Here is a 13,509-nt window from a genome sequence, read left to right on the forward strand (position 1 = left end):
CCTCTTTTAGCTACCACCTCCTATTCTCCTCTCTCTCCTCTCCTCCTCAACCTATAGCAGAAGGGCCAGCTCTTTCTAAATTGTGTGGGGCACACAGCAAACAGATTTGAGTAGCGATTTGAGGAGCATTTTCGTAGCCCCTATCATGTAAATCACCGCTAGAGAGGAGAACATTTGATTTCCTTCATCATCTTCCATAAATCTATATAAATTTAGGGATATACGATCTCCCTATGTAACATAATAATTTTACATACATAATTTTTGTTTCACAGGTATTTATGCACCAATCTTTGCATGACGACAAGAGACTAATTTTTCTTATGAAAATCTTGGATTTTTATTTCTGTTCTTCTGCTACATATGTGATATTGCCACAGATTTCTCAATATTGACCTGCCCCCTTATTCGATAAGAAGGGCAAGTGTTATATATATAATGTGTTGACCAGGCAAGATCGAACCACTGATCTCGATCGAACCTACGAGGAAGAAATGCTTCTTCCAACCCTTAAGGTTAGAATAGGCTCCATTAAGTTTAAAGCTCCTCTTGAGTGACTAAGTAATAGACACTTCTCCTCTTGTACAGTTGAAAATAACCTGCAAAAAGTTTATAGGTGGGAGTAATGTCAGCATGCCAGCATTCTTCGATAAGGGCAATATCTTCCACTATTGCACGCCAGTATTCTACAAAAAGTTTAATGGAGCCTATTCCTACCCTAGGCTCCATTAACCTATTCCAACCCTAGGCTCCATTAAGTTTAAGGCCCCCTCGAGTGACTAAGTAATAGACACCTCTCCTCTTACACAATTGAAAACAAGCTACAAAAAGTTTATGGGTGAGAGTAATGTCGGCACGCCAGCATTCTCCAATGAGGACGATATCTTCCACTATTATAGAAAAGATAATATCAACGGATGGTGGGGAAGATGAAGTCCCACATAGAGAGCATTGTAGGATAAACAAAGAGACCTGGGCGTGGGGTCGATTGGACGTTAATCGAGTCAGGGAACTTGCAAGTCGAACTCAGTTGGGATGGAATACTTAACTCGTAAGTAATCTATAAGTGGTGCATTCACCACTAAATCATAGTCATATAGACTTTTCATGTACTCTAAGTGCCAAAGAACCTTTAAGTTCACAAAAACTATCTTCCCTAGCATAAGAGAGGTCCGGACCTCCACCGCCCTTGGATTGTCAAAAGACGGAGCACGGATCTTGACCTTTTAACCATTAGTAGATTGGGAGGAACTTGTATAAGAAAAAAAAGATATCCCAACCTAAGGAGGCAGAAGACCAAAATGGTAGAAGATCGATTTATTACATAATCGACGTCAAGACTATGAAAGACTCAAGGATCGACTCATCCTTCTAGGACTCAAAACGAAATATAGAAGACTTCTAAGGAGGCTCTAGAAGTTCAAATAGAGGAATGAACCTCACCCATATGGTGAGATGAGATTTATAGGAAGGGAGCTAATCTCTCTTCTCACACAGTTAAAACAAGTGTTCCTTCAGGACAATTCCATGTTAGGATCAAGAGCACTAAGAGGGGGGGGGGGGGGGGGGGGGGGTGAATTAGTGCAGCAGAAAACTTTCGACGATTAAAAAGGTGTTCGTACGATAAAAGCGATTTCGGTAGAAAAGCCGATTCGTAAATCTCTTTAACTTGTAATCAAGCGAGATGTAGTTAAAGGAAATCTATGAAGGCAGTTTGCAGTTATGATGAAAGTTAAAATGTAAGCGCAAATTGAAATATGATGTTCGTACGATAAAATTGATTTACGTCTAAACGTCGATTCGGAAAATATTGAACTTTAAAACACGATCGTAAATGTGCAGAAGGTAGTAAGCTATTGAGGAGGTTTGCAGTAAGGATAAGGTGCTCAAAGTAAATGCAAACTGAGATTTAGAGTGGTTCGGTCAATCTTGACCTACATCCACTTTTGGCTTCCTCCACCGACGAGGTCACCGACGTCTACTAGAGGCCTTCCTTCAATAGGCGAAGGCCAACCACCCTTTTACAGTTTCACTCCTTTTGACGGGCTTAGGAGATAACCCTTACAGAATTTTCTCTCCTCTCTTTAAAGATCAGAACTTGGAAGAAAAGAGGGAGAAGAACTTTTGGCCTTTACAACAATTTTGAGCTCTAAAAATCACAGAATAAGATCAAGATTTCGGTGTGTTTTTGGTGCTCTTTCAGTGCTGAAAGGGTGGGGTATTTATAGGCCCCAACCCAGTTTGAATTTCGAGCTCAAAACTGTCAATTCCTGGAATTCCGGGACCTGGCGGTTGCACCTCCTGACTGAGGCAGTTGCACCGCTTGGCAAAGCTCGAAGATTGAGCCTCTAGGCGGTGCCACCTCCTATCAGGGGCGGTTGCACCTCCTGCCAAAGCTCGAAGACCGAGCTCAGGCAGTGCCACCTCCTGGCTGGGGCGGTTCAATCGCTTGGCAGAAATCAGGGTCCGAATGGGTTGATCCATTCGGCCCAATTTGGATTTTTCAGCCCAATTGCCCCAAGATTAAGTTAATGGGATCACCTCTCATTTCCAACTTAATCATTGTGCTAACTACGATATTTCCTAAGACATTTACTACAACTTGCTCCGGTGCGTCAATCGCTTCTTCCGGCGAACTTCTGTCGATCATCCGATGAACCCTTGGTGATGCTCCTGCGGACTTCTGGCAAACTCCTGGACTTGCGACGATCCACTTGGTGAGTTCCGACGAGCTTATTTGGCAAGCTCATGGACTTCTCGGATTTGTTCCCGTAGAACCTCCGACGACTGTCCGAACTTCCGTCGAACTCTCGAACTCCCAACGTGATCATTGTCTTGATTCCGGCGCAACTCCTGCTGCATATCTTACTTTCATCGTAGTTAATCCTGCACACTTATCTCAACATATAGATTAGATAACAAATGACAATTGACTTCATCATCAAATTCCGAGATTCAACAATCTCCCCCTTTTTTATGATGACAATCAATTGATAATGGAGTTAACCTTAACTCCCCCTGTCTATATGCCATACTTGAGATAAGTCATTCTTGAATTCAAAACCTTTGAATTCAAGAGATATATTGATAAGTTAAAATCATTTAAACTTATCAATACTCCCATCATGATTCCCATCATGATGTTTCCCTTTGAAGATGATGTCAAGGCTTGACATTCATTTTCAAATTTTACATTACAAGTTTGAATGATGGTAATAGTAGCAATTCATCATATTGTAAGATGTCAACATGTAAAACTGCGAAGTAAGATTTTGATATCATTACATGATGCACACATTTCAAATGTTTTAGCAATTATTGCATTTCATCACATTATGATGTAAGTTTTTTGTTTGATATCTTGACACGATACAAACAAGGCATAGCATAGCATTAATACCCATATATTTCTCCCCCTTTGTCATCAATAAAAAGTGTGGTAATTGTGATACCAGGAGAATAATATAAGTAAATTTTGAGCATAAGTGTGATAATTGTTCATGCCTTTACTAGGTTCATGTTATTTTCCAATAGTGAGTGATAGGAAATCAATTATACAAGCATATAAAGGAAAGCATGATATGTAGATCGCTTTGAGTACTTCTTCCTTTTTATTTGTTATAATCTTTTTGCATGAAGGAGGAAGGCTATTTGTGAGTTTACTTTGAGTGAAGTTAAAATCGATGAGAGATTAAATCATGCTTCATTTTTACAAGGATCAAGATATGTATGTGAAACAAATCTTTGCAAGTAAAAACACTATCATCCATATTTCAAGATAGAATTTATAAGCAGGAATCATTTTATCAAATCCATTTCAGAAAAATAATTTTCATATAATAAGTGTATGAGAAAATCCGATTGTTAGGATACCAATTGTTAAGCGAATCCGAAAATGAAATTAACACTTTCATGCAGTCGGACAAGACTATGCTATGGATTTTCAAATACAATCATGAAGACAAAACATGCTTATTGTTATGGAAATTTTTGTATTCAACACATAATTTCCAACATGTTATTTAGGCATGTAATGACAATCAAGTGATTTGATCATTCAATAAAGTTCAAAAAATAATTTTAACTAGTTTATGTATTCGGACACATCAACATTCATAATTCTCTTCTTATGAAATCAAATTGTTCTTCACTTAGAGGTTTTGTAAAAATATCAGCTAGTTGATGTTTAGTATCAATGAACTCTATGATTACATCATGATTAGTAACATGATCTCGTATAAAGTGATGTCTAATATCAATATGTTTTGTTCTTGTGTGTTGTATAGGATTCTTTGTTAAGCATATTGCACTTGTGTTATCACATTTAATGGGAATATTTTTAAGATGAACTTTATAATCTTCTAAGGTGTTTTTCATCCATATAACTTGTGCACAGCATGCACTTGCTACAATATATTCAGTTTCGGTTGTTGATAGTGCAACCGAGTTTTGTTTCTTAGATGACCAAGAAACAAGGGCATGTCCTAAAAATTGACATGTTCCTGATGTGCTTTTTCTATCTAGTCTACAGCCAGCAAAGTCTGCATCAGCATAAGCAATTAACTCAAGATTCTTTGATTTTGGGTACCATAATCCTAGATTTATGGTACCATTAAGATATCTAAGTATTCTTTTAACTACTTTGAAATGAGATATCTTAGGGTTTGATTGAAATCTAGTACAAAGTCCTACACTGAACATGATATCTGGTCTACTTGCAGTGAGGTAAAGTAAACTTCCTATCATGCCCCTATAAGTTTTTTGATCGAAGCTTTCTCCACTTTCATCAATTTCTAACTTAGTGGAGGTGCTCATATAGCTTTTGAGCTATTCATATTAAACCTTTTTAGCAAATTCATAGCATATTTAGTTTGACTAATAAAGATGCCATTGCTTAGTTGTTTGATTTGTAAGCCTAAGAAGAATGTTAATCCTCCCATTAAACTCATTTCGAATTTAAGACTTATAATTTTAGCAAAAGATTCACAAAGAGATTCATTCGTAGAACCAAAGATAATATCATCAACATAAATCTGAACAATGAGAAAATTATTTTCAAAATTCTTGATGAACAATGTAGTATCAACCTTGCCTTTTGTGAAATTATTTTCAATAAGAAAAGAACTAAGTCTCTCATACCAAGCCCTCGGAGCTTGTTTTAAACCGTAGAGAGCTTTAGTTAATCTAAACACATGATTAGGGAGGCTATTATTTTCAAATCTAGGAGGTTGTTCAACATAAACTTCTTCGGAAATAAAGCCATTAAGAAAAGCGCTTTTAACATCCATTTGAAATAACTTAAAATTATTACTACTAGCGTAGGCAAGGAGCATCCTTATGGCTTCTAATCGAGCCACAAGAGTGAAGGTTTCTTCGTAATCGATACATTCTTCTTGGTTGAAACCTTTGGCCACTAATCTAGCCTTGTTTCTAACCACGATACCATATTCATCTTGCTTGTTTCTAAAAACCCATTTAGTACCAATAACTAAATGGTCAGTTGACCTAGGAACAAGCTTCCACACCTCATTTCTCTCAAATTGATTTAATTCATCTTGCATTGCGATAATCCATGAATCATCTTTCATGGCTTCGTCAACACATTAGATTCAATTTGGGAGAGAAAAGCGGCGTTGGCACTAAAATTTTTAAGAGAAGAACGTGTTTGAACCCCCTTTGATGTGTCTCATAAGATTAGCTCCTTAGGATGAGCATCTACATACTTCCAATCCTTGGGTAAGGATGTTTCGGAAGTGGATGCATCCAAGTTGCTAGTTGGAGACGGGGTTTCATTTAAATTCAAGGAATTAAAATTAACATCATCATCAAAATCATTTTTCCTGATTTCGGAAATCTCATTCAAAACAACATGAATGGATTCTTCAATAATTAAAGTTCTTTTATTGAAGATACGAAAAGCTTTAGAAATCGAAGAATAACCAAGAAAGATTCCTTCATCGGATTTAGCATCAAATTTTCCTAAGTTATCTTTTTCATTCAAGATAAAACACTTACACCCAAAGACTTTAAAAATATGAAACATTGGGTTTTTTATTGTTCTATAACTCACAGGGAGTTTTGGTGAGTAAGGGTCTTACTAGAACTCTATTCAAAATATAGCATACAGTGTTTACGGCTTCGGCCCAAAAATATTTGGGTAGACTATGTTCATTCAACATGGTTCTTGCCATTTCTTGTAAATTTAGATTTTTTCTTTCTACAACTCCATTTTGTTGAGGATTTCTAGGAGTAGAGAAATTATGGTTGTATCCATTGAGTTCACAAAATTCTTGGAAATCATGGTTTTGAAATTCACCGCCGTGATCACTTCTAATTGACGAAATCATAGAACCCTTCTTATTTTGAACAAGTTTACAAAACTTGGTAAAATATCTAAAGCATTCATTTTTCTGTTTTAAGAAGTAAGTCCATGTGTATCTGCTATAGTCATCCACAATGACAAAGGTGTATTTGCTACCTCCTAGGCTTGATGTAGAGATTGGTCCGAACAAGTCCATATGGATCAATTGTAAGGGCCTAGAGGTGCTTATTTGATTCTTAGATTTGAAACTACCCTTAATTTGTTTACCTAATTGGCAAGCATCACATACATAATCTTTGATAAACTTGATATGAGGAATTCCTCTTACAAGTTCTTAAGATGATATTTGAGTGATTAGTTTCATGCTAGCATGACCTAATCTTCTATGTCATAGCCAAGCATCCTCATTCAAAACCGAAAAACACATTTCATTACACAAATCATTGATGTCAATAGTGTATACATTATTTTGTTTTAATGCAATCATAGATGTATTTTTGTGTGGTTTTTCAATGATGCAAGCATTAGATTCGAATCTGACAATATATCTTTTATCACATAATTGACTAATGCTCAAGAGGTTATGTTTTAAACCATCAACTAACAAAACATCTTCAATAAAGAAGTTGGATTTGTTACCTATGGTTCCTTTGCTAATGATTTTACCCTTGTTGTTGTCTCCGAAGGTGACATAGCCTTCGTCTATGCTAGTGAGCTTAGAGAATTGAGATGGATCTCCGGTCATATGCCTTGAGCATCCACTATCAAGGTACCATCTCTTGCTCCTAGCTTGCGATGGTATAGGTTTCTACAAGAAAGGATGATCTTTAGGTACCCATTTGCTTTTGGGTGCCTCAAAAATAGATCTACATTGTTTATCATGTTGCATAGAATTTATCATGGTTCCTTTAGGAACCCAAATTAATTTGTTCGGACTAATTTTCTTGAATAGACAATAATGCGTTTTGTGTCCAAGTTTGCAACAAAAGTTGCATTTGCTTTGGTGTCGAACATGTAAGATGGGGCCTTTTATGAAGGTGGTTGGATTTTGGTGAGGACTTCTCACAAATCCGATTCCACTTCTTTTGGGAACGTGACCCTTGTTTGCAAGGATCATGTTCAAAGACTTGCTACCAACCTCGAATTTCTTCAAGGTGTCTTTAAGTAGCAAAATTTTCTTTTGGAGAGTTTCTAGATCATGGCATTTTATGCATGAACCTAAACTATCATGATATTCAGTTTTTAACTTATCAAAATTACAAGTAAGACTATCATGCTCCTTTTTTAACAATTTATATTTTCTACTAATAATCTTGCATTCATCAAATAAGTCATGGAAGGTATTTAATAATTCATCAAATGATAAATCTGCATCTATTAAATTTGTTACCTCCTCCCCGATGGCCATTAAGGCGTAATGAGCAACTTGCTCGGTGTTGGACTCCTCTTATTCGGACGTGCTCGAGTCATCCCACGTTGCTTTGAGCGCCTTCTTCTTTGATGTTCTATCTTTGACTTGAGGACAATCACTCTTGTAGTGTCCCGACTTTTTGCACTCATAGTAAATAACTTGGTCCTTCTTGGGTTCAAATTTATTTTTTGTTTCATTCTTAAACTTGTTTCTTTTAATAATTTTTTAAAATTTTCTTGTTAGAAGTGCCAAGTCATCGTCACAGTCCTCATCACTTGAGTTTTCTCTCAAGTAGTATTCTGAAGTTCTAAGTGTCATATCCTTCCTATTCTTTGGAAGGATGTCTTCTTGCTCTTCACGAGCCTTGCAAATCATCTCGTAGGTCATTAACGACCCGATTAGTTCTTCAAGAGGGAAGTTGTTTAGATCTTTTGCCTCTTGAATAGCAGTGACTTTAGGATCCCAACTCTTAGGAAGGGATCTTAGAATCTTATTTACGAGCTCAAAATCCGAAAAACTTTTTCCGAGTCCTTTTAGACCGTTGACGATATCCGTGAAACGGGTAAACATGTCGCCAATAGTCTCACTCGGTTTCATCCGGAAAAGTTTGAAAGAATGTATCAAAAGATTGATTTTTGACTCTTTCACTCTACTTGTGCCTTCGTGAGTCACTTCGAGTGTGTGCCAAATATCAAATACGGTTTCACAAACCGAAACACGATTGAACTCGTTTTTATCAAGCGCACAAAATAAGGCATTCATAGCCTTTGCATTAAGAGCGAAAGCCTTCTTCTCCAATTCATTCCAATCGATCATTGGAAGAGAAGACTTTGAAAATCCATTTTCGACAAGATTCCAAAGTTCAAAATCCATAGAAATAAGAAAGATCCTCATTCGGGTCTTCCAATAGGTGTAGTCCGTCCCATTGAACATGGGTGGACGTGTAATAGAATGACCCTCTTGGTTTTCGACGTATGCCATCTCTCTTGGGTTTTAATCCGTTTGAGAGTTAACCCCGCTCTGATACCAATTGTTAGGATCAAGAGCACTAAGAGGGGGGGAGGGTGAATTAGTGCAGCGGAAAACTTTCGACGATTAAAAAGGTGTTCGTACGATAAAAGCGATTTCGGTAGAAAAGTCAATTCGTAAATCTCTTTAACTTGTAATCAAGCGAGATGTAGTTAAAGAAAATCTATGAAGGCAGTTTGCAGTTATGATGAAAGTTAAAATGTAAGCGCAAACTGAAATATAATGTTCGTACGATAAAATTGATTTACGTCTAAACGCCGATTCGGAAAATACTGAACTTTAAAACACGATCGTAAATGTGCAGAAGGCAGTAAGCTATTGAGGAGGTTTGCAGTAAGGATAAGATGCTCAAAGTAAATGCAAACTGAGATTTAGAGTGGTTCGGTCAATCTTGACCTACGTCCACTTTTGGCTTCCTCCACCGACGAGGTCATCGACGTCTACTAGAGGCCTTCCTTCAATAGGCGAAGGCCAACCACCCTTTTACAGTTTCACTCCTTTTGACGGGCTTAGGAGACAACCCTTACAGAATTTTCTCTCCTCTCTTTAAAGATTAGAACTTGGAAGAAAAGAGGGAGAAGAACTTTTGGCCTTTACAACAATTTTGAGCTCTAAAAATCACATAATAAGATCAGGATTTTGGTGTGTTTTTGGTACTCTTTCAGTGCTAAAAGGGTGGGGTATTTATAGGCCCCAACCCAGTTTGAATTTCGAGCTCAAAACTGTCAATTCCCGGAATTCTGGGATCTGGCGGTTGCACCGCCTGGCAGAGCTCGAAGATTGAGCCTCTGGGCGGTGCCACCTCCTGTCAGGGGCAGTTGCACCTCCTGCCAGAGCTCGAAGACTGAGCTCAAGCGGTGCCACCGTCTGACTGAGGCGGTTACACCTCCTGCCAGAGCTCGAAGACCGAGCTCATGCGGTGCCACCTCCTCGCTGGGGCGGTTCAACCGCCTGGCAGAAATCAGGGTCCAAATGGGTTGATCCATTCAGCCTAATTTGGGTTTTTCAAGGGCCCAATTGCCCCAAGATTAAGTTAATGGGATCACCTCCCATTTCTAACTTAATCATTGTGCTAACTACGATATTTCCTAAGACATTTACTGCAACTTACTCCGGTGCGTCAATCGCTTCTTCCGGCGAGCTTCCGGCGAACTTCCGTCGATCATCCGATGAACCCTCGGTGATGCTCCTGTAGACTTCTGGCAAACTCCTGGACTTGCGACGATCCACTTGGCGAGTTCCGACGAGCTTCTTTGGTAAGCTCATGGACTTCTCGGATTTGTTCCCGCAGAACCTCCGACGACTGTCCGAACTTCCGTCGAACTCTCGAACTCCCAACGTGATCATTGTCTTGATTCCGGCGCAACTCCTGCTGCATATCTTACTTTCATCGTAGTTAATCCTGCACACTTATCTCAACATATAGATTAGATAACAAATGACAATTGACTTCATCATCAAAATCCGAGATTCAACATTCCAAAGGGACATTATTGAATAATGGACTCAAGAAGCATCTAATAAAAGATTAAAAAAATATCAAAATCCACTATGACGGAGGTGCAAGGCCAAATGTACATGAGATGCATGAGTTGGAAAAACTCGACTTATGTAATAAAAAAATCTACTACGGTGGAGGTACAAAGCTAATATGTTCGAGGTATATGAGTCAGGAAATCTCAACTCGCATAAAGAGAAATCCGTTATGATAGAGGTATAAGAACAAATGTGCTCGAGGTGTGTAAGTCAAGAAAACTTGACTTGTATGAAAAAAAATTGTCACAATATAGGCATAAAGTCAAATGTACCCAAGATATATGAGTTAGAAAAATCCAATCCATATAAAGAGAAATCAGTCATAACGGAGGCATAATGTCAAATGTGCTCAAGACACATGAGTTGGAAATACCTGACCTATGTAATGAGAAATCTGTCATGATGGAGGTACATGGCCAAATGTATTTGAGGCATGTGAGTCGAGAAAACTTGACCCACATGAAAAAAAATTCGTTATGATGGAGACACAAGACTAAATATATCTAAGGTGTATGAGTCAAGAAAACATAACCCATGAGAAATCCACCATGGTAGAGGTACAAGGTCAAATATGCTTGAGGTATGTAAATTAAGAAAACTCAACCTACGTGAAGAGAAATTAGCCTCGATAGAGGCACAAGACCAAATATGCTTGAGACATATGAGTCGAAAAAACCCAATCCATATAAAGAAAAATCCGCTATGAGATGGAGGCACAAAGTAAAATTTGTCTGAGGTACATAAATAAAAAAAACCTGATCCACGTGAAGAAAAATCTACCATGGCGGAGACACAAGGTAAAGTATGCCTAAGGCATGTGAGTGAAAAAATCTAACTCTTGTGAGGAGATCCACCACACTGAAAGCATAGGATAAAATGTGCCCGAGATACATGAGTCAGGAAAACCCGACCTATGAAAGGAGATCTCGAACACTCTTATGTCATATGAACTAAATATCATACTTTAAGTCGCACTTATAAGAGCCCCAAAGTATGCATTCGGGGGGAGTACGAATGATAAAGAATACATTATTAGTTAACCTTTATCCGATATGTAACCATCATATGATATCTATAAAGGGAGGAGGAGACGAAGGTCACCCCTCCACCCGTCTGCCCATATGGACAAAGATTCAAAATAGGTAATCATAAGATTTCTTCTTGCCCTTTATGACTAGAAAGGTAATCGCAAGCTTTCTTCTTGCCCTTTTTGACCAAGTACGAATACTCATCTTGAATATGATAAAAAGGAACCTTGCTTGACTACTCACATTCATATTCACGTACCTCGGGTTACTAATTTGGACATCGAAGGGATCAGATCAAAAAATCTTTCGTCTTCGGTCTTTGCGTAGGTGACATCTCGGAAGCTCCATGTTTCCACCTCGAATGCACCTCGAATAATCCTATGTATATGGGTCTAAACTACATTAGGCTAACTAAGATATTAATGATTTTTTTGTCCTAGCACAAAGATATAATTTTTTAAGTAAAAACAGTTAATTTATACACAAGGCATAGAGAAGAGTATCGTTCAACAATATAGTAAGCCAATGTTTGAATTGGTGGACACTCCATTGCTATAATGTTCTCATGTGAAATAAATGAGCAACATTTCTTGATGTGAGAATTTTGAAACTTGATCTTTGTATTTATTTTTAACCCTATACTTGACTTTATCTTATTATATTAAATGAACATGAATAAAATACATGATGATTTAGCAATTCGGCTAAGTCAGTGTATAAGATTAGGTCAAACATGGTGACACCCAAGTTAGTCCTATTGAATAGATTCTCTTATGGATGTATTATCGTTAACTTAGATTTAAATATTTTAGATAAAGAAAGATAAGTTAATTTTCTCACATGAAACTTTTTTTTTTAGAATGTGCCTAATTTTTAATTTTTTTATTTGATATTTTTTTCCTATAAGACCCTAAATGTCCATCGTCGCCACCACCACCTTCTCCAAAATCATTGTCATTCATCACTTTCATTCCACTATAGTTGCCTTTACCTTTCTACTTGACCTTGTCACATGTTTCTTCTCGGTAAGGTCCCGATAGATCTTTCATATCATCTTTTGAAAGTGAATTTAGAAAGAGGTTGGCACAGTGACAACCTTATAGGCCATCAATAATATGAAGGAAGGTCTCGAACTGTTCGCTCTCAAGAGTCCTTTCCGATGGTAATGAAGACATAAATAGGAACAAGTCAAGATGGAGCAAAGACGATGACCAATAATTCCCATATAAAGAAGGAGGTGTTGATGATTAAGAACATTTAGGGGTGCTAAAGAAAAAAGAACACCAAATGAAAAAAAAATTAAGAATTGAGATATATTTCGAGAAAAGCCAAAATAGATTTTTTTAAAAAAAAAATCATCCGAAGTAAAATACCAAAAATATAAAATATATAGGTAAGGTAGCATATAAAAATGGAAAATGAGAGTACAACATAATACAAATACAAAATAATAGTAATAATGAAAGAAAAGGAAACTTAATAGAAAACTTAGAAATATAAAATAGTATATAATCAAATGATATAAAACAAAATATCACATGGACAAGTAAAATGTTTTAAGTTGATAAAATTATATTAGCTACCTAACCATCTTTGATTTTGATTCAGATGTTGGAGTTGCATAAACTAAACATATAAAAAGGAGACCTACTCATTCCAATTTCCAGAACACATTGAGACTAAGAGAATCAAACACCAACTAAGGTACTAAACCAAATTGTTTACTGATTACTAGCTTCCTGTGGATAGATAGATACGCATATATTACACTTTCCAATCTGCTTTCCATCACATCGAAGCTGCAACGTGAGATACGAAATCGTTGCAATAGCTCGGTATGCTCTAAATGTCATTGTATCCTCCACTTGTGATAGATAGTGTGAGTTTGACTGATCGATCGATCGATCGATCGATCTGAAGGAGAAAATGATGGACGCATAAGTTTGACCCGCAAACTTTTGGCAAAAAGTCTTTCTCTATTTTTCCCAAGAAGCCTCCTCATTTTTAGAATTTTCGAACAGTATTTCTTATCTAATAAAAATAATATTATATTATTATTATATTTTATACTGTGATAGCATTTTCATCAATACCAATAAAATAATATTTTTATCTAAATTTTATAAAAAATATTATATTTATAGTGTTTTTATACTGTGCTATAATGTTTTTAATAATACTAG

Source organism: Musa acuminata, chromosome BXJ2-6, assembly GCF_036884655.1.
Source record: "Musa acuminata AAA Group cultivar baxijiao chromosome BXJ2-6, Cavendish_Baxijiao_AAA, whole genome shotgun sequence".
In the NCBI taxonomy this organism is placed as follows: Eukaryota; Viridiplantae; Streptophyta; class Magnoliopsida; order Zingiberales; family Musaceae; genus Musa; species Musa acuminata.